The sequence below is a fragment of the Bos indicus x Bos taurus genome, chromosome 5, assembly GCF_003369695.1.
Source record: "Bos indicus x Bos taurus breed Angus x Brahman F1 hybrid chromosome 5, Bos_hybrid_MaternalHap_v2.0, whole genome shotgun sequence".
In the NCBI taxonomy this organism is placed as follows: domain Eukaryota; kingdom Metazoa; phylum Chordata; class Mammalia; order Artiodactyla; family Bovidae; genus Bos; species Bos indicus x Bos taurus.
Genome location: NC_040080.1, coordinates 41,518,482 through 41,539,949, shown reverse-complemented (window position 1 = coordinate 41,539,949; position 21,468 = coordinate 41,518,482). Strand labels below are relative to the sequence as shown.

The 21,468-nt window shown below is 41.9% G+C and overlaps 2 long non-coding RNA genes across 2 annotated transcripts in view; one reads left to right on the top strand and one right to left on the bottom strand.

The window, feature by feature from the left end:
- LOC113892611 overlaps positions 1–20,761 on the bottom strand; it is a 49,777-nt gene extending 29,016 nt beyond the window's left edge. Inside the window, exons 1-2 of the long non-coding RNA XR_003511088.1 lie at positions 20,678–20,761; positions 16,973–17,556 (exon numbers count right to left, since the gene is read on the bottom strand). This is a non-coding gene — a long non-coding RNA (uncharacterized LOC113892611). The remainder of the gene's footprint in view (positions 1–16,972; positions 17,557–20,677) is intronic.
- On the top strand, positions 18,019–21,175 carry LOC113892612. The gene is made up of 2 exons (XR_003511089.1): positions 18,019–18,137; positions 20,704–21,175. It is a non-coding gene; the product is annotated as an uncharacterized LOC113892612 (long non-coding RNA).
- Positions 21,176–21,468: the final 293 nt, after the last annotated feature.

Below are 21,468 nucleotides of genomic sequence, written 5' to 3'. Positions count from 1 at the left end.
AAATAATGGTGTATTTGTCAGGATCCAAATCAAGAGACAGAAACCACATAGCAATCTGAAGAGAGGTAGTTTAATGTTTAGAACTGTTAGAATTATCCAGAGAAACAGAGCTAAGGATGTATACAGATGTGTGTGTGTGTGTATATGTATAGAGAGAGATTTATTTTAAGGAATCACCTGACAGTTGTGGAGCCATGGTAAATCCAAAATTTGCAGGTTAGGCTGGTGGACTGGAGACCCAAGGAAGGAAATGTAGTTCAAGTTCAAAGATGACTGACTGGCAGAATTTCTTCTTGCTCAAACGAGGTCAGCCTATGCTGAATTGAGGCCTTCAACAGATTGGATACATTATGGAGGATAATCTGCTTTACTCAAAGTCTACCAATGTAAATGTTTGTCTCATCTGAAGAACACCGTCACAGAAACTTCCAGAATAATGTCTGATTAAATATCTGGGTACCACGGCCCAGCTAAGTTAATGCATAAAATTTAACCATCACAGACTACTATAATAAGAAACTGGAATGATGAAGGATTTGCTACTAAGCAATAAAAAGAACTCTAAAGAATACAAAAATAGCACATATAGGGAGCAGCTACCAACTCTAGGGCTGAGGTAAGGTAAACCTCAAAGAGCCCCCTCCCACTTAGGCTGAGAGTCAGACTTTATTAGAGAGGGCACAGCCATGGCCCGCTGGCTGGCAGAGGAGCTCACTGAGATGCTGCACCAGTGCCACTTGTTTGGAATCTGCTGTCAGGTGCCAGGGAAACATCCTTGGAGAGGTGGCATAGCCCAGAACTTGCTGGAAAGCCACTGGAGAAGGAGGTGCCAGGGAAGCCCTGCATGGAGAGGTGTGATACCAGTAAAGCTCACTACAGAGCCCCCCAAGCCTCCCTACCACAAGAGGTTAGCCTCTGAGACCACAAGGACTTCCCTTGTGGCTCAGCTGGTAAAGAATCCACCTGCAGTGCAGGAGACCTAGGTTCAATCCCTGGGTTGGGAAGATCCCCTGGAGAAGGGAAAGGCTTCCCACGCCAGAATTCTGGCCTGGAGAATTCCGTGGACCATATTGTCCATGGGGTTGCAAAGAGTCAGACACGACTGAGCGATTTTCACTTTCACTTTCCCCAAGAGCCAGGAGCTGCACGCTGGAGGAGCTCACAGAAGAGAGCACAGCAGAAGCTGGAAGAGAAGCTCCCTCCTCCAGTGCCTCTCCAGTGCATTCTATTAACAAAGATTAACACTGTGCCACCTGTCAGAAATGTTTACAAGAAGGTCTAGCTCCATTGTTGCAGAGCAAGATTTTTATTGCTATGGGGCAATAAATTGATAACTGCTCCAGACAGTTTAGTTCCTTATATTCAGTTAAGGAGGAAACAAAGGAGGGGAGTAGGAAAATGCAGGAGAAGATACGAAGATAGTGAGCAAATGTCTCCAAATTTTATGAGGTAATGATTTAGAGCGGACACTGTCTGCCATGTTCATTTGAACTTAGTCCAGATGTATACAATTTTCACCAGTGCTCTTTAAAATATTGACCAACTGCAGTTATTATAATAAGGTCAGGAGGCTTTTGCAGTATAAGGGAAAGAAGACATCAGTGGTCGCAATGGTGAAAAGCATTGGGTATGGGTATATTTTGAAGCTAAAGTCAGAAAGTTTCCTGATGGATTGAATATCGGGGATGAGGAAGAGTCAAAAATGACTCCAAGGGAAACCAGGGGAGCCACTAGAATCGTCACCTGCCTCAAGAATGTCAGGCTAGTGGCATCTTTCACCACCAGAGGCCTCACTCTAATTCTGCCCACACTCAGCTCACGCACTAAGTACACCATCATGATCAACCAGGCCACACCCTACACCTACCTACCCAGTGCTCTTTCAAGACGATGGGAACAGGCCCAACATGCCTAGCCACCCCCAGACCCTCAGAGCGTTGGAATGGCTGAAATGGTGGAAGAACTGTGAGCTCCTCTGTTGACAGGGACAGGGCCCCTCCCCGGTGGCCCCCAATAAAAATGTGAAAACCAAAAACGAAAATGACTCCAAGGATTTTGACCTGAACAAATGGGAAAGGAGAGGCTAGAATTTCTACTAACTGAGATAAGTAAGGATGTGGGGAGAACAGGATTTAAAGACAGATCAGGAGTTCAGTTTTGGACATGTTAAATTTCAGATATTGACTAGACATCCAAGTGAAAATGGTGAACAGGAAATTGAATGTCTGAGTCTGGATCTTCTGGGCTATTGGACTTCTGATATGCATTTTGGAGTTGCTGGCCTGTATAGATAGAATTTAATGTTATAAAATTAGATGAGGACACAAAAGGAGTAAGTTATTAAATAATCTCTCAAAACTTTTAATTTTCCAGTATTGTGACATAATTTACTGTTTGACATTTACATTACTCTCAGTGTTTCACTATTCTGAACAATACTATAATGAACAAACATCCTTGCTTTGTGAGAAATTACCGTTTTTGTAGGTCAAAGACAAATGTCAACTCCATATGATTCAACCTAATGTTTTTGATAATTCTTTTGGTTCTTTATCCTGATATGTGCTTTACTTTGATTAAAATAGATACTGTAACCTAGATGGAGCAATTACTCTCTGAGCAATCTAAAAATAAATCACTCTAGTCAGAGCCAACATGTGGGCCAGATGTTCCTTATACTCAACATAACCTGGAGGCCTTTTACCTACCCATACTACCTACCTACTACTCATACCACCTAGCTACTTGTGTTAAGTGCCCCAAAACTTTTCCTTGATTTCCCTCTTACATCCTGTTCAAAAGCAGCAGAACTTCAAAATGCCTGGACACAAAAACAATGGACTCAATAAGAAATAGACAAAGTCTCAGTTATAGTAAGATAAAGCTCTCCTTTCTCAATAATTGATAAAGAAATGGATAACAGTAGAAACACAGAGGACTTGCACAACAGTACCAACCAACTTGACCTAATTGGTATTATTAGAATGTCCACCACCACCAGAATACAAATTCTTTTCAAGTACACAAAGAACACTTACCAAGATTGCCCATATTCAGGTCAATAAAACATGTCAAATTTAAAAAGATTTAAGTCATGCAAAGTATGTTCTTTGGCCACAAGGGTCAAAAAATGAATCAAAACTGAAAGCAGCAAGTATTTTGAACCAAATGAAAATAAAGCATATCAATATTTGTGGGATACATCGAAAGCAGCTCTTAAAAAGAAATTAATTGCATTGAGCACCTCTGTTGAGAAAAAAAAAAGATCTCAAATCAATGACATATTCTTCAACCTTTAAAAACCTAAAAACAATAATAGTAATAAAAATAAAGATCAGAGCAGAAATCAATTAAACAGAAAACAGAAAAAGAAAATCAGTGAAAACAGAAGGTGGTTCTTTGAGAAACCAATAAATTTGATAAAACTTTAGCCAGACTGATTACAGGAAAAAAAAAAAAAAGACACAAATTGCCACATAAGAATGAGAGAGGTGATGCAAATACAGACATTACATACATTAAAAAGATAATAAGAGAATATTATGAGAATCTTTTTGGCAAGAAATTCTGTATCTTAGATGGTAGATAAATTTCTTAAAGACATTAACTACCAAAGATCACTTAGGAAACAGATAAAATGAGTAGCCTATATGTATTATATTAAAGAAATTGAATTTGTTATTCAACTTTTTTTATCTTTGTCATCTGAGTTTGTTTCCAAGGCAAAACATTCAACATCACAGTAATCCAAGTCGATGCCCCAACCTAGACTAATGCCAAAGAAGCTGAAGTTGAACGATTCTAGGAAGATCTATAAGACCTCCTAGAACAAACACCAAAAAAAGATGTCCTTTTCATTATAGGGGACTGGAATGCGAAAGTAGGAAGGTAGGAAGAGAAACCTCGAATAAGAGGCAAGTTTGGCCTTGGAGTACAAAATGAAGGCAAAGGCTAACAGAGTTTTGCCAAGAGAACACACAAGTCATAGCAAATACCCTCTTCCAACAGCACAAGAGACGACTGTATGCAGGGACATCACCAGATGGTCAATACTGAATCAGATTTACTATATTCTTTGAAGCCGAAGATGGAGAAGCTCTATACAGTTGACAAAAGAAGACCAGTAGCTGACAGTGGCTCAGATCATGAGCTTCTTATTGCAAAACTCAGACTTACATTGAAGAAAGTAGGGAAAACCACTAGGCCATTCAAGTACGACCTAAGTCAAATCCCTATGATTATACAGTAGAGGTGACAAATAGATTCAAGGGACTAGATCTGTTAGACACAGTGCCTGAAGAAATATGGACAAAGGTTCATAACATTGTACAGAGGGTGGTGACCAAAACCATCCCCAAGAAAAAGAAATGCAAGAAGGCAAGGTGGTTGTCTGAGGAGGCCTTACAAATAGTTGAGAAAAGAAGAGAAATGAAAGGAAAGGAGAAAGGGGAAGATATGCCCAAATGAACGCAGATTTCCAAAGAAGAGCACGGAGAGATAAGAAAGCCTTCCTCCGTGATCACAGCGAAGAGATAGAGGAAAACAATGAGATCATGCTGTGAAAGCGCTGCACTCAATATGCCAGCAAAATTGGAAAACTCAGCAGTGGCCACAGGACTGGAAAAGTCAGTTTTCATTCCAATCCCAAAGAAGGGCAATGCCAAAGAATGTTCAAATTACTGTATAATTGCATTCTTTTCACATGCCAGCAAGATTATGCTCAAAATCCTTCAAGCTAGGCTTCAGCAGTATGTGAATCGAGAACTTCCAGATGTTCAAGTTAGATTTACAAAAGGCAGAGGAACCAGAGATCAAATTGCCAACATATGCCAGACCATCGAAAAAGCAAGGAAATTAAAAAAAAAAAAAACAAAACATCAACTTCTGCTTCACTGACTATGCTCAAGTCTTTGACTGTGTGGATCACAACAAACTGTGGAAGATTCTTAATGAGATGGGAATACCACAACACATTACCTGCCTCCTGAGAAATGTGCGTGCAGACAAGAAGCAACAGTTAGAACTGGACACGGAACAATGGACTGGTTCAAAATTGGGAAAGAAGTACGTCAAGGCTGTATGTTGTCACCCTGCTTATTTAACTTCTATGCAGAGTATATCATGCAAAATGCTGGGCTGGATGAAGCATAGGCTGGAATCAAGATTGCCAGGAGAAATATCAACAACCTCAGATATGTAGGTGATACCATTTTAATGGCAGAAAGTGAAGGGGATCTAAAGAGCCTCTTGATGAAGGTGAAATGGCAAAGTGAAAAAGCTGGCTTAAAACTCGATATTCAAAAAATTAAGATCATGCCATCCGGTCCTATCACTTCAAGGCAAACAGATGGGGAAAATGTGGAAACGGTGTCAGATTTCATTTTCTTGGGCTCCAAAATCACTGCAGACGGTGACTGCAGCCTTGAAATTAAAAGACGCTTGCTTCTTAAAAGAACAACTATGACAAACCTATACAGTGTATTAAAAAGGAGACATCACTTTGCAGACAAAGGTACATACAGTCAAAGCTAAGTATGGTACCTTTTCTGCTAGTTGTGTATGGATGTGAGAGTTGGACTATAATGAATGCTGAGTGCCGAAGAAGTGATGCTTTCAACAGACGTGTACCCCAGTGTTCATCGCAGCACTGTTTACAATAGCCAGGAGGACGTGGAAGCAACCTAGATGTCCACTGGCAGATGAATGGATAAGAAAGCTGTGGTACATATACACAATGGAATATTACTCAGTTATTAAAAAGAATGCATTTTAATCAGTTCTAATGAGGTGGATGAAACTGGAGCCTATTATACAGAGTGAAGTAGGTCAGAAAGAAAAACACCAATACAGTATATTAACGCATATATATATGGAATTTAGAAAAATAATAACAAGGATCCTCTATGTGAGACAGCAAGAGACACAGATATAAAGAACAGACTTTTGGACTCTGGGAGAAAGCGAGGGTGGGATGATTTGAGAGAATATAATAACATATATATTATCATATGTGAAATAGATCGCCAGTCCAGGTTTGATGCATGGGCCAGGGTGCTCAGGGCTGGTGCACTGGGATGACCCTGAGGGATGTGATGGAGACAGAGGTGGGAGGGGGGTTCAGGATGGGGAACACATGTACACCCATGGCTGATTCATGTCAATGTATGGCAAAAACCACTACAATATTGTAAAGTAATTAGCCTCCAATTAAAAGAAATAATTAAAAAAAAAAAGAATTGATGCTTTCCAACTGTGGTCCTGGAGAAGATTCTTGAGAGTCCCTTGGACAATGAGATGAAACCAGTCAATCCTAAAAGAAATCAACCCTGAATATTCATTGGAAGGACTGATGCTGAAGCTGAAACTCCAATACTTTGGCCACCTGATGCAAAGAGCTGACTCACTAGGAAAAAAACTTGATTCTGGGAAAGATCGAGGGCAAGAGGAGAAGAGGGTGACAGAGGATGAGATGGTTGGATAGCATCACTGACTCAATGGACATGAGTTTGAGCAAGTGCCAGGAGATAGTGAAGGACAGGGAAGCCTGGTGTGCTGCAGTTCATGGGTCATAAATAGTCAGACACAACTTAGCACCTGAACAACAACAAATTAACCTTCTCCCAAAGAAAAACTCCAAGTCCAGATAATTTTACTAGTGAATTCTACCCAAAATTTAAGGAATAAATAATGAAAATTCCATACAAAGTCTTCCAGAAAATGGATAAAGAAGTCTGTGTTAGTTTGTTAGGGCTGCCATAACAAAGACTAGTTGGCTTAAGCAACAGAAATTTATTTTCTCAATATTCCGAAGGCTAAAATTCTGAGAGCATGGTGTCAGCAGGACTGGTTTCTTCCGCGGCCTTTCTCTTTGACTTACAGATGGCTGTCCTCTCTCTGTCTTCATATGGTCTTCTCTCAGTGGATGTCTGGTCCTAACTTCCTCTTCCTCTAAGGTCACCAGTCATATTGGATTAGGGCCAACCCTAATGACTTCATTTCAACTTACCTCTTTAAAGACCTTATCTCCAAATACTGTCACAATCTGAGGTACTGGGGGTTAGGATTTCAACACATGAACTCTGAGAGGATACAATTCAGCCCACGACAAGGTAATACTTCCCAACACATCCCATGAGTCAGCACTGCCCTGATACCAATATCAAACAAACTACAAGAAAAGAAATATACAGACCAAGAACTCTTATGAAGGTAGGTGTTAAAATTCTTAACAAAATATTAATTCAAATTCTATGATACAAATATATGTCATGTCTAATTGGGGTCTATTAGGGAAAACAAGGTTGGGTTAACATTCAATCAAGCAATATAATTCACCATACTTACAGACTAAAAAAATAAAAGCAAATTATAGGCTCATCCCAATACAGGCAAAAAAATTGACAAATTCTAAAAAAGCAAAATGGCTGTCTGGGGAGGCCTTACAAATAGCTGTGAAAAGAAGAGAAGCGAAAAGCAAAGGAGAAAAGGAAAGATATAAACATCTGAATGCAGAGTTCCAAAGAATAGCAAGAAGAGATAAGAAAGCCTTCTTCAGCCATCAATGCAAAGAAATAGAGGAAAACAACAGAATGGGAAAGACTAGGGATGTCTTCAAGAAAATCACAGATACCATAAAGGATAGAAATAGTATGGACCTAACAGAAGCAGAAGATATTAAGAAGAGACGGCAAGAATACACAGAAGAACTGTACAAAAAAGATCTTCACGACCCAGATAATCACGATGGTGTGATCACTGACCTAGAGCCAGACATCCTGGAATGTGAAGTCAAGTGGGCCTTAGAAAGCATCACTACAAACAAAGCTAGTGGAGGTTATGGAATTCCAGTTGAGCTATTTCAAATCCTGAAAGATGATCCTGTAAAAGTGCTGCACTCAATATGCCAGCAAATTTGGAAAACTCAGCAGTGGCCACAGCACTGGAAAAGGTCAGTTTTCATTCCAATCCCAAAGAAAGGCAATGCCAAAGAATGCTCAAACTACCGCACAATTGCACTCGTCTCACACGCTGAAAGTAATGCTCAAAATTCTCCAAGCCAGGCTTCAGCAATACGTGAACCGTGAACTTCCTGATGTTCAAGCTGGTTTTAGAAAAAGCAGAGGAACCAGAGATCAAATTGCCAACATCTGCTGGATCATGGAAAAAGCAAGAGAGTTCCAGAAAAACATCTATTTCTGCTTTATTGACTATGCCAAAGCCTTTGACTGTGTGGATCACAAGAAACTGTGGAAAATTCTGAAAGAGATGGGAATACCAGACCACCTGATCTGCCTCTTGAGAAATCTGTATGCACGTCAGGAAGCAACAGTTAGAACTGGACATGGAACAACAGACTGGTTCCAAATAGGAAAAGGAGTACGTCAAGACTGTATATTGTCACCCTGTTTATTTAACTTCTATGCAGAGTACATCATGAGAAACGCTGGACTGGAAGAAACACAAGCTGGAATCAAGATTGCCAGGAGAAATATCAATAACCTCAGATATGCAGATCACACCATCCTTATGGGAGAAAGTGAAGAGGAACTCAAAAGCCTCTTGATGAAAGTGAAAGAGGAGAGTGAAAAAGTTGGCTTAAAGCTCAACCTTCAGAAAACAAAGATCATAGCATCCGGTCCCACCACTTCATGGGAAATAGATGGGGAAACAGTGGAAACAGTGTCAGACTTTATTTTTCGGGGCTCCAAAATCACTACAGATGGTGACTGCAACCAAGAAATTAAAAGACGCTTGCTCCTTGGAAAGAAAGTTATGACCAACCTAGACACCATATTCAAAAGCAGAGACATTACTTTGCCAACAAAGGTTCATCTAGTTAAGGCTATGGTTTTTCCTGTGGTCATGTATGGATGCAAGAGTTGGACTATGAAGAAGGCTGAGCGCCGAAGAAATGATGCTTTTGAACTGTGGTGTTGGAGAAGACTCTTGAGAGTCCCTTGGACTGCAAGGAGATCCAACCAGTCTATTCTGAAGGAGATCAGCCCCGGGATTTCTTTGGAAGGAATGATGCTAAAGCTGAAACTCCAGTACTTTGGCCACCTCATGCGAAGAGTTGACTCATTGGAAAAGACTCTGATGCTGGGAGGGATTGGGGGCAAGAGGAGAAGGGGATGACAAAGGATGAGATGGCTGGATGGCATCACTGACTCGATGGACTTGAGTCTCAGTGAACTCCGGGAGTTTGTGATGGACAGGGAGACCTGGCGTGCTGCGATTCATGGGGTCGCAAAGAGTCAGATACGACTGAGCGATTGATCTGATCTGATCTGATCTGACTGTTCATTCAAGATTTAGGAAAAAAACCTGAAAGTCTTCCTCACATCTTCCTCACATCAGATATACTGGGTTCATGGCTTAGAAAATGCTTAAAGTCATCTGCAAAAATCTACAGCTAACATCATCCTTTATGTAAATACTGAGTGCTTCCCCCATAAGATCAAGAACAGGCAAAGACATCCACTCTTAACACTTCTATTCAACACTGTACTGTAGTTTCTAATCAGTGCAATAAAATAAGAAAAAGAAAAGGCATAAAGATCGGAAAGAAAGAAGTAAAATTGTCTTTATTCACAGATGATTAATGATTGTCCATTTATCAATAGACAATCCTATGGGATTTACTAAAAACTTACTGATGCTAGTGAGTGAGATTAGCAAGGTCGGAAGATATATAGTCAAGGTACAAAAATTAATTGCATTTCTATATGCAACAGCATTACAAATCTGAGATACCTGGGGATAAATTTGACAAAAAGTAGGCAAGACTCACTCACTGAAAACTACTGAGGAAAGCTAAAGTCCTAAATACATGTAGAACTCTAGTGTGGTCCTAGATCAGAAGACTCAATATTATTAAGATGTCAGTTCTCCCCAAATTGATCTATAGAGTCAACGCAACCTAATTCAAACTCCCAGCAATCGTTTTCACAGAACTTAACAAACTGTTCCTAAAATTTATGGAATTTGAAAGCCCTAGAAGAGCCTAAATTATATGGAACTAGATTTTAAAAAGAAACTTGGAAGACTTACACTACCTGATTTCAATACAGTGAATCCCCTACATATGAATGAGTTTCATATTAAAAGCACATTCATAAGTCTAATTTGTTTGTAAGTTCAACAAAGTTAGCCTAGGTGCCCAGCTAACACAATTGGCTATATAGCATTATACTGTAATAGGTTTATAATACTTTTAATATAAATAATACATAAAAACAAAAAATAAAACATTATTAATCTTACAGTACAGTACTTTGAAAAGTACAGTCGTACAGTACAATAGCTGGTATACAGAGGCTGGCATTAAGTGAATAAGCAAGAAGAGTTAGTGACTGTAGGAGGGAGAGAAGGTGGGAGATGGTAAAGCTGAAGGATCATCAGCAATAGGAGAGAAAGGGCAATTTCACTCATGCCTAATGTTGACAGAACATTCTTTCTTTGAAAGTTTGTAACTTGAAGATTCATATGTAGGGGACTTGTGTGTGTGTGTGCTCAATCACTCAGTCATGTCCAACTCTTTGCAGCCCCGTGGACTGTAAACTGCCAGGCTCCTCTGCCCATGGAATTTCCCAGACAAGAATACTGGAGTGGGGTGCCACTTCCTACTGCAGGGGCTCTTCCAGACCCAGGGATTCATCTCCTGTATTGGCGGGTGGATTCTTTACCAATAGCACCACCTGGGAACCCCTTTAGTGCTTATACTTAAAGCTACAGTGATTAATACAGTGTGGGGGAAATTAAGGTAAAGCTAGACAAATCTAGGTCAACTGAATAAAAAGTCTGGTAACACACCCACATATATAGGCTCAATTGCTCAACAAAGTTATAAGGGTTGTTAAGTGTCAAAAGGATAGTCTTTTCAGTGAATGGTCCTGGAACAATTGAATAACTACATGCAAAAGAAATGAAGTTTGATCCACACCTCACAGCATATATTTTAAATCAACTCAAAATGGATCACAGATATAAATGTAAATTTTAAAATTAAAAAACTGATAGAATATAGAGTAAATGACCTTGGGTTAGGCAAAGATTTCTGATATGACAAATAAATACAGTCCTTAAAACTGATAAATTTGACTAAACAAAAATTAAGAATGTATATATGCTTTTTGTTCAAGTTTCAGACATGTATTAATTAGTGTAAACCCTCAACACAATACACAAGCATGATTTCATGCATTTAAAGGGGAAATATTTCCTGGTTAAATAGAAAATTTTACAAATGACTTCTGGAAGACCTTCATTCTAAGCAGCTTTATAGTCAAACATTTCATTTAGGAGTCTGGACCTTCTTTCTTCGACTTACTGTAATCCACATTCACTGAATAGAACTCACATTGATCACTGGGATTCAGTTTCTTCTGGCTTATTCTTTCTGTTCCAACTGATTGGACAATGCCAGATACAAGGCATACAGTGCTGCTACAGTACCTCCAGCTCCAACAAACACAAGGAAAGAAACCAACCTTGTATGTTTCTTGGCCTAACCAAGGATCTAGTGGAGCATATTTGATCTGAAAGGAGATGAGAACAAATCTGCCGGGCCCCAGACTAAGTAGTCCCTGCCCAAATGTACACTTTTTGGAAGATACTTTTAGAAGAATGCAAAAATAAGCCACAGGTTAGGAGAACATTAGCAAATCACATATACAATAAAGGACTTGTATCCAACATACATAAAGAACTCTCAGAATGCAATAAAGAGCCCAACAACAAAAAGTGACAATTGATTTGAAAGCATACTTCACCAAAGAAGACATTTTTTGTGTTAATTGCTCAGTCGTGTCCAACTCTTTGCGACCCCATGGACTATAGCCCACCAGGCTCCTCTGTCCATAGAATTCTCCAGGCAAAAATATTGGAGAGGGTTGCCACTCCATTCTCCAGGGGATCTTCCCGACCCAGGGAATGAACCAGGGTCTCCAGAATTGCAGACAGATTCTTTACCATCTGACCCACCAGGAAGCCCTCCTGACATATTGATGGCAAAAAGCACACAAAAAGATGTTCAGCATCATTAACTATCTGAGAAATGCAAATTAAAATAAGATACCATTGCATGCCTCTGAGGATGGCTAAAATCGAAAGGACTGGCCAGATCAAATAATGGTAAAGGATGTATAATAATCAATTTTCATACACTGCTGACGGCAATGTAAAATAGTACAACTACATTGGAAAACAGTTTGACAGTTTCTTAAAAACTTTGACATATACCAATAGTATGATCCAGCCATTCTATTAAGAAGTAATTAATTACTGAAAGGAAATAAAATCATATGTCCACAAAAATACTTGCACATGAATGTTAATCACAGTTTCACCTGTAATAGCCAAAAACTGGAATCAACCATATAATCAACAGATGAGTGGATAAATAATTTGTGATATATCCATACAATGAAATACTACTTAGCAATAAAAAGCAGTAAACTATTAATACATGCAACAACACAGATGCAAACAATTTAAAAAAAAAGAGCCATGCGAATAACCTGTAGTGACAAAAGATAATCAGTTGCTGCTTGGAGAGGGGCCTGGAGGGAGGGGTTGACAGAAGCCCAAGGAAACTTTGGAGGTAACAGATATATTCATAATCTTAACTGCAGTGATAAGTTTCATGAGTACATACTCATGTCAAAATTGCATACTTTAAGTATATGAAACTTGTTGAATGTCAATGACACCTCAAGGTTTTTTTAAAAATATAACTGAAAAGTTGAGAATACACACATTATAATTAAAATGTGATTTTAAACAAAGGAAAAACCCAATAACTTGATTTATCAATCGTTCCCTTCTACCTCATTCTATTAGCTTCTTAGTTTCATCACTTGTTTATCCACAAGCACTGAAGGCATTGATGCCAAAGGCTAGAAGAGGTCAGGTCAATCTAACAGACCCAACAAGCACTAGCATAAAAGAATTGGAGGCGTACAACTGCAGTCACAGTTATACATTCTTCCAAAAAAGACAACCTGCATTTTTGCTTCTAGGTTTTTTACTTGGCATGTTGTCAGTTCAGTTCAGTTGCTCAGTCGTGTCTAACTCTTTGCAAACCCATGAACCACAGCATGCCAGGCTTCCCTGTCCATCACCAACTCCCGGAGTCTACCCAAACCCATGTCCATTGAGTCGGTGATGCCATCCAACCATCTCACCCTCTGTTGTCCCCTTCTCCTCCTGCCCTCAATCTTTCCCAGCATCAGGGTCTTTTCAAATGAGTCAGCTCTTCGCATCAGGTGGCCAAAGTACTGGAGTTTCACCTTCAACATGAGTCCTCCCAATGAACACTCAGGACTGATCTTTAGGATGGACTGGTTGGATCTCCTTGCAGTCCAAGGGACTCCCAAAAGTCTTCTCTAACACCACAGCTGAAAAGCATCAATTCTTTGGCACTCAGCTTTCTTGACAGTCCAATTCTCACATCCATACATGACCACTGGAAAAACCATAGCCTTGACTAGATGGGCCTTTGTTGACAAAGTAATGTCTCTGGCATGTTGTAGTGACTCTTTAATCTTCTTTCCTTAAAACCCTTGCAGGACTGTGTCCATTAATCCCAAATTATTGTATCATGATCCTACCCAAACTTAACCAAGCCCCCTTCCCCATGGAAAGTTCTGCCTTAGACCAATCTCCAAAACTTCAGTAAATATCCAAACTCCACCCTTTGCCCTCTGATAGGTTACTAAGACTCTGTCAAGGTAAAGCTCTTCCTTACTGTGCAAGCAATAAACAGAAAGTTTTGATGATAATTCAGGAAGCCAGTATTCAACATTATTGATTATGTATTTCCTCTTCTGAGTTATTTTAGTAACCTTTTCCCATTCATTTTTAATGTGCGGCTTTGACTTATAGTTTAAAAACATTTTGGAGCTATTCTTTGCTCTATATGATGTCAGTATTTTCTCACTTTCCTTTTAGGTTTGGGGATTTTCTGTTGCACAGAAAATTTAAGCTTTCAATTGTTTAAAATTATTAACCATTCCTTAAAAATAAATAAATAAATGAAGCGGTACAGCTTCTGGTGCCATACTGCCTGGTTGCAAATCTCTGCTGCTTACTAGCTGAAGACCCTTGTTTATCACTTAAGTCTCTGGGAACCTGGTTTCCTCATCTGTCTCCCCACAGGAATGCAAGTTCCACAAAGGATACATTTTTGATCGTTTTGTTAATTGCTGTAGCTCTGGGAACAGTGCCTGACACACAGCGCTCAATAAATATTTGTTAAATGAATGAATCTACAAAGCCAGACCAATAATCTTATTTGCCTCATAAGGTTGTTATAAGAACAAACTAATCCTTGTAAATTTTGGTCTAGAACAATGCCTGGCACACAGTAAGAGTGCAAGAAATGTCAGCTCCCCCACCCCCAATACCAGAATCCCGCCTCTTTGTGAAGTCTTACCTGAATACCCCTCTCCTCCATCTTCCCTTCTCCCCTGTCCACTCCCGCCAGATGTGCATCTCTGTTCCTCTTTACTAGCACCCACATGTCACGACACAGATAATCAACATGGTGTGATCACTGACCTAGAGCCAGACATCCTGGAATGTGAAGTCAAGTGGGCCTTAGAAAGCATCACTATGAACAAAGCTAGTGGAGGTTATGGAATTCCAGTTGAGCTATTTCAAATCCTGAAAGATGATCCTGTAAAAGTGCTGCACTCAATATGCCAGCAAATTTGGAAAACTCAGCAGTGGCCACAGCACTGGAAAAGGTCAGTTTTCATTCCAATCCCAAAGAAAGGCAATGCCAAAGAATGCTCAAACTACCACACAATTGCACTCATCTCACACGCTAGTAAAGTAATGCTCAAAATTCTCCAAGCCAGGCTTCAGCAATATGTGAACCGTGAACTTCCGGATGTTCAAGCTGGTTTTAGAAAAGGCAGAGGAACCAGAGATCAAATTGCCAACATCCGCTGGATCATGGAAAAAGCAAGAGAGTTCCAGAAAAACATCTATTTCTGCTTTATTGACTATGCCAAAGCCTTTGACTGTGTGGATCACAATAAACTGTGGAAAATTCTGAAAGAGATGGGAATACTAGACCACCTGATCTGCCTCTTGAGAAATCTGTATGCAGGTCAGGAAGCAACAGTTAGAACTGGACATGGAACAACAGACTGGTTCCAAATAGGAAAAGGAGTACGTCAAGGTTGTGTATTGTCACCCTGCTTATTTAACTTCTACGCAGAGTACATCATGAGAAACGCTGGACTGGAAGAAACACAAGCTGGAATCAAGATTGCCGGGAGAAATATCAATAACCTCCCGTGGTGGTTATATCTGCCTTAAGGGTGGTACAGATGACACCACCCTTATGGCAGAAAGTGAAGAGGAACTCAAAAGCCTCTTGATGAAAGTGAAAGTGGAGAGTGAAAAAGTTGGCTTAAAGCTCAACATTCAGAAAACGAAGATCATGGCATCTGGTCCCATCACTTCATGGGAAATAGATGGGGAAACAGTGGAAACAGTGTCAGACTTTATTTTTCTGGGCTCCAAAATCACCGCAGATGGTGACTGCAGCCACAAAATTAAAAGACGCTTACTCCTTGGAAGGAAAGTTATGACCAACCTAGATAGCATATTCAAAAGCAAAGACATTACTTTGCCAACAAAGGTCTGTCTAGTCAAGGCTATGGTTTTTCCTGTGGTCGTGTATGGATGTGAGAGTTGGACTGTGAAGAAGGCTGAGCACCGAAGAATTGATGCTTTTGAACTGTGGTGTTGGAGAAGACTCTTGAGAGTCCCTTGGACTGCAAGGAGATCCAACCAGTCCATTCTGAAGGAGATCAGCCCTGGGATTTCTTTGGAGGGAATGATGCTAAAGCTGAAACTCCAGTACTTTGGCCACCTCATGCGAAGAGCTGACTCATTGGAAAAGACTCTGATGCTGGGAGGGATTGGGGGCAGGAGGAGAAGGGGATGACAGAGGATGAGATGGCTGGATGGCACCATTGACTCGATGGACGTGAGTCTGAGTGAACTCCGGGAGTTGGTGATGGACAGGGAGGCCTGGCGTGCTGTGATTCATGGAGTCGCAAAGAGTCGGACATGACTGAGCGACTGAACTGTACTGAACTGAATATGTCACTTGGAGTTCTTGACCTTTGGGCAGCTGTAAGCCCCTCTGAGAATCCAAGGACCGCTATAAACACTCACCCTAGAAAAATACACCTATGCACAAGCTACTTTTCAGTACAATTTCAAGGAGCTCATAGAATCTAAATTCCTGAATTAAGTAGACCTTAATGTCAAAACTCCGTACTGCTTAGTAGCAACAAAGCTTAACAGGTCACAGGAAATTTCTCAGAGCAGATCTTAAGGGTCAAAGTACAAACTGAGCATCAAGAGCAGAGCTCCTCTGGGTTGCAAATTTCTTTCTCCTTTTGAAGAGATGAGAATTATTCCTTCCTGACTGTCCTTTCAGCACTGACCCTTCACCCTAACCGGACAGGGAAAGGCTGTGGGGTACGAGGGGCCGGGAGGAAGGGGGTTCTTAATGAAAGCAGGGGGCTTCAACAGATTCCAAGATGAGCTGCAAACTTCCTAAATTTCGGCCACCCAGTCTCCCGGTTGGTAGTCAACAAATTCTCACCAACATAATGACCCGAGTTCCAGTCTTCTCAAGCAGGAAAGAGGGGTAAAACGGAAGACTGTCTTACTGCCCTCTCGGGAAAAGAGGCAGACTGGGCAGTATGCAAGTGAAGAGCCCTGGACCCTGCGACTACCCGCGTAACTTCTATCAATTCTGTAAACTTCCTAAGCCTCCGTTTTGCCCTAAGAATGGGAATTAGCAGAATGAACCTCGTACTTTGGTTGTGAGGTAACTAAACCACCGACACACTATCTTGCACCTGGAAGCTCCCAATAATCATGAGCTGTTTTTTTATTAACATTAAATAACAACCGGAAGGAAGGACGTTGCCTGCTTACCAACCTTGTGGGCCTGGAGTCGGCTCAGGCAGGAGAGCGGCGCGCAGAGCGCTGGCCTGGGCGGGGCCTGGGCGGGGCCTGCGCCACCTCCCGGCCTTCCCCAGCCACAGGCCCGCCTACTTCTACACTTTCGCCCCCCTTCCAGGGAGGCGGCCCCTTACCTTGTCGGTGTTCTGGGAACTCCCTAGACAGAAATGCGCAGATCCTCAAGGGGTTCCCTGCCTCCCCCTCCTTTTAGCCACGGGCTGAGACTTCCTCATCTACGGATGGTTCTGTCAGAGTCAAAAATTACTGGACTCCGAGAAAGATGAAGGCCAGCCTTTTATTTTGATTAGAAACAATCCCGGAGGGGAGAATGGATACATGTATATGTAAGGCTGATTTCCTTTGGTGTTCACCTGAAACGATCACAACACTGTTAACCAGCTTATACCCCAATACAAAATCAAAGGTTAAAAAGAAAGAAACAGTCCCAGAGGTGACGTGATTTGCCCAAAGTCGGCAACTTCCTGAAATTAGAAACCAATCGGAAGACTTCCATGTGGGTGTTCTTTCCGCTGTTATCAGGTTACCTCAGAGCCTTAGGATCTGCTTTTGAAAAGGAATTGAAGAGGTCGGTTAGGGAAAGCCACTGAAGGAAAAAATATTCGGATTTGGTAACTGCTTATGGCAGGGGTTGAAAGAGGGGGAGTGATACAGTGTGTAATCGGCTTCCCCCCAAAAAACACAATGTAAACAATTTTAGAATTGTTTTAGATCATGAATTTTAGTTGAGTGTATCTTCGGGCGGGGGCGGGGCGGGGGGGACTTAACCTGTTTTGTTTACCCAGCCAAGTGCCTAATGCAGAGTACCTAGTAAACGTTTGCCACCTGAATGACCGCGTGGCTGGGCGCGCCCCATCCACCATCGAGGTGCTGGAGGGTTTGTGGAGCCAAGCCCCACCTGGGAGGCACGTACGTCTTTCTTTTCCAGTTTTTCTCAGTTATGGCTTTGCCCTGAATATTCTTTGTTCTTAAATCCTTGACTGCATCTCTTGATTATTTCCTTAGGATATTTTCCTAGATGTGGGATTACTGTGAAGGGTATGCACACATTTAAGGCTCTAGGTTCAGAACCCCTCCAGCGGTGCAAGAATTAGTCAGCTTCCCAGCTCGCTGGCTCTAACTAGGTATTAACAAGCTTCATTTTATTTATTTACTGCCATCTTGATAAAACAAAAGTATTTTATTTGCCTTTCTTTGTGGACTAATAAGATTGAGATTTAAGTAATTTTAAAGAAATACTATAAGGAGGCCAGAGAAATCCTTGTGTGCGGTGGGAGACCAGTGAAATTAGGCACCTTCTGCCCCAAGAGGGGAAACCTAAGGGCAACCATTGTTTGGAGCAATTTGACCTGAAGATGTAAACATCTGAGCCTTCCTAGAGAGGCTCCCCCTGGGCCAGGGAGGGGAGCTGTGATTAACGCCTTTCCCTCTGCTACTTTCATTTCCTGATGAGTTAATATTTTAAAACTAATGAAAAACCAGTATACCTGTCTTTAAGGACAGCAAGAGAAGGTAGAAGTGAGAAAACTATTTGAAGTTAAAGTCCTGGAGAAAGGGGAGGGGTGAGTTGGTGAACTGTGAAACATGTTTCCACAAGATAGGAGGTAAGTCCTTGGGGGCCTGCTGCCAGTCTGGAGGGGCCCAAGGTGGGGTCTAGAGAGTTTGTATGTGAAAGGCTGCTCTTTGGTTGTGGAACTTATGAGGACAGGGGTCCCCAAAGGACCTGGAAGGGGCTTTTAATGCACTTTGGAGGCTCACAGTTAAATCTCCAGGGACAAAGGAAAGCAGTAAGGAAGTGGAGGGAACCATGCAGCCCAGACTGCTCTCAGAGTGCTGAGAAGGGAGCTTGTGGTTTTCCCAGAGAAGAGGCAACCATGAGCTGGGGAGCTTTTCTTGGTTTATGAAACAATGAGGACTTCCCACCCTGCTAGAGCCAGGAACCAGCCCCAGCTCTTCTGAGGTCCACTGGGTTCTTTTACAAACCATACGGAGGAGGAGAACTATTTTACAAATGTTTACAGGCAGTTTTATTTACTAAACTAGCTCTCATTTACTCTCAACTAAATTTATAGTCTTAATTGCCATCATTACCATTTTTCTTGATAATAAACATACAAGATGTGTTTTATAGTTGGTGGGTTTTTTTTTAATTAGCTTTGTGGGGGAGTTTATTTTCTTGATTGCTTTAAATTTCCTATTAAAGTCTTAAATTTAACAATCAGCTTCTTGCAGTTCAGCAATCTACGAATTTTTCTGTCACTTTAATTCTTCTGAAAGAGCTTAAGCCAAGTATGAACCAGTAGTTCTTAGAGGTTTAAATGAGTGATTTCAAAATCTTGTTACACTTCAAAATCATTTAGCTACTTTTAGAAAAAAAATTACAGTTGCCCCTGCCTCCTTTTTGAGAGACTAATTTTATAGGGTTGGGACCTCCCCTGGAACTGTTTTTTTTGTTGTTTTTAAGCCTCCTTGGCCATCTTTTGGGATTCCCTGGTGGCTCAGACGGTAAAGCATCTGCCCACAATGCGGGAGACCCGGGTTCAATCCCTGGGTCAGGAAGATCCCCTGGAGAAGGAAATGGCAACCCACTCCAGTACTCTTGCCTAGAAAACTCCATGGATGGAGGAGCCTGGTGGGCTACAGTCCATGGGGTCGCAAAGAGTCGGACACGACTGAGCGACTTCACTTGTGACTTTTGTGGTGATCTTTTAGGGAACTGATGCCTAAATGTTTATCTATTTTGTTTGTCTTTTAAAATGGGATTTTGAAATGGCAGCTTTAACTTCTAAAATATTAAATCACTTTGCATTTCTGGAGAACATTCCTTTTCACCTCCCTCCCCACTTGGCCCAGGCTTCAGCTCTCCAGGCTCTGCAGTCCTTGCTTGACACTTACTGCCCTGTGTTCTCTCTGGTTCCTATGGCTCCTGGTTTTCCTTCCTGGCAGCATATTTAGGGTTTTCTGTTGTTCACTGGCCTGTCTTCTTGTACTGTCTTTCAAAGCACTGTTGCTGCTCAAGGTGTCCTGGAAACTCTGGTGGGCATATTATCCACTCCCACGATCGATCATTGATCGCCATTGGGTGCTTACTGTTCTCTAATTTGCATCTCTCACTCTTTCTGTGGGAAGCCCTCCAGATGCCCATGTCAGCTGCCTAGAGAGCACCTACTCTCGGATGTCCCGCAAAGCACCTCACACTCCCTGTTTTTCAAATATTGAGCTCCTCACCATGTTTGTCCCCTGTGTTTCATATCTCAGAGAAAGGCTCTCCCAAATTATTCAAGGAGGAACCTGGGGATACCAGAAACTCTGCTGAACTTGCATACAAGGTGGCAACAGTCAGTCTCTCGGCCTCACGAATTCCAGCTCCTTCGTATCTCTAGACTCTATTTTGTCCCTTCAGTCACTCCCTAGACCAAAATTCCCCAATGGCCTGCCTCATTCTCTCCACAACAGTGTTATCAATTTTAGTCTCCAGCTTTAAGTTCTCCATCCTCCCAGGATAAAGTTCACCTTCACAAATTTGGGTTCAAAGGTTACACACCCTCTGGGCCCTGCTGGTCTCTACCACACTCTCCTCCCGAGGAAGGCACTTTCCCCACAGCCACACTGAGTTACAGCTGCAGCCCACCCTACCAGCCACTGCCCACCCCCTCCTCTTCACCTAGTCAATTTCTCTTCACTCTTCAGGTTCCAGCTGAGACACTGACAGAGAGCCTTTGAGATGGCTTCCTGCTATTCATGCCTTTGAGTGTGAGCTGGACTTCCTGATGTGATTCTGGAGAAGAGAAGATGGCCAAAGTGACAGGCTGCTCCTTTCAGGCACCCTCCCCCACCTTACCTGCTCTGTAGGAAGCTAGTTGCCCTGTTGAAATGCCCTGTGACGGAGGGGAGGGCTCCCGCCAACAACCTGTGAGGAACTGACTCCTGTCAGTAACCGCGAGTGAGCTCAGAACTGGGTTCTCCACCAGTTGAGCCTTCAGCTGAGAGGACGGCCTTGGCCAATGGCAGTAGTGCCCCGCCCCGCCATGAAAGGCCTTCAGCCTGGGGGCGCCTGGCTAAGCCACACCTGGATTCCTGACCCCAAGAAACTGAGATAATAAATGAAAGGCCTTCAGCGTGGGGGCACCTGGCTCAGCCACACCTGGATTCCTGACCTGAAGCAGCTCTGCTTTTGTTAATTTATTACAGAGACACAGATAACCAGTACCACCTCTGGACCCCTGCCCTTCCTCCACACCAACTTCAGGGTCCTTCTGAGTTCCAGTTTCCACCTGTCATGATCAGAACTTAGCGTTAGTAATAGAATTAGGATTTGTCCTGATCTCTGCCTCCAAACTGCCGACTATGGGGAAAAGTAGGATAGGAGGGAAGAAGGTCCATTTCCTTCCAGACACCCTGAAGCCCACCCTGCTCCTACCACACCTTGGCACACCACGGCGTCACACAGAGCAC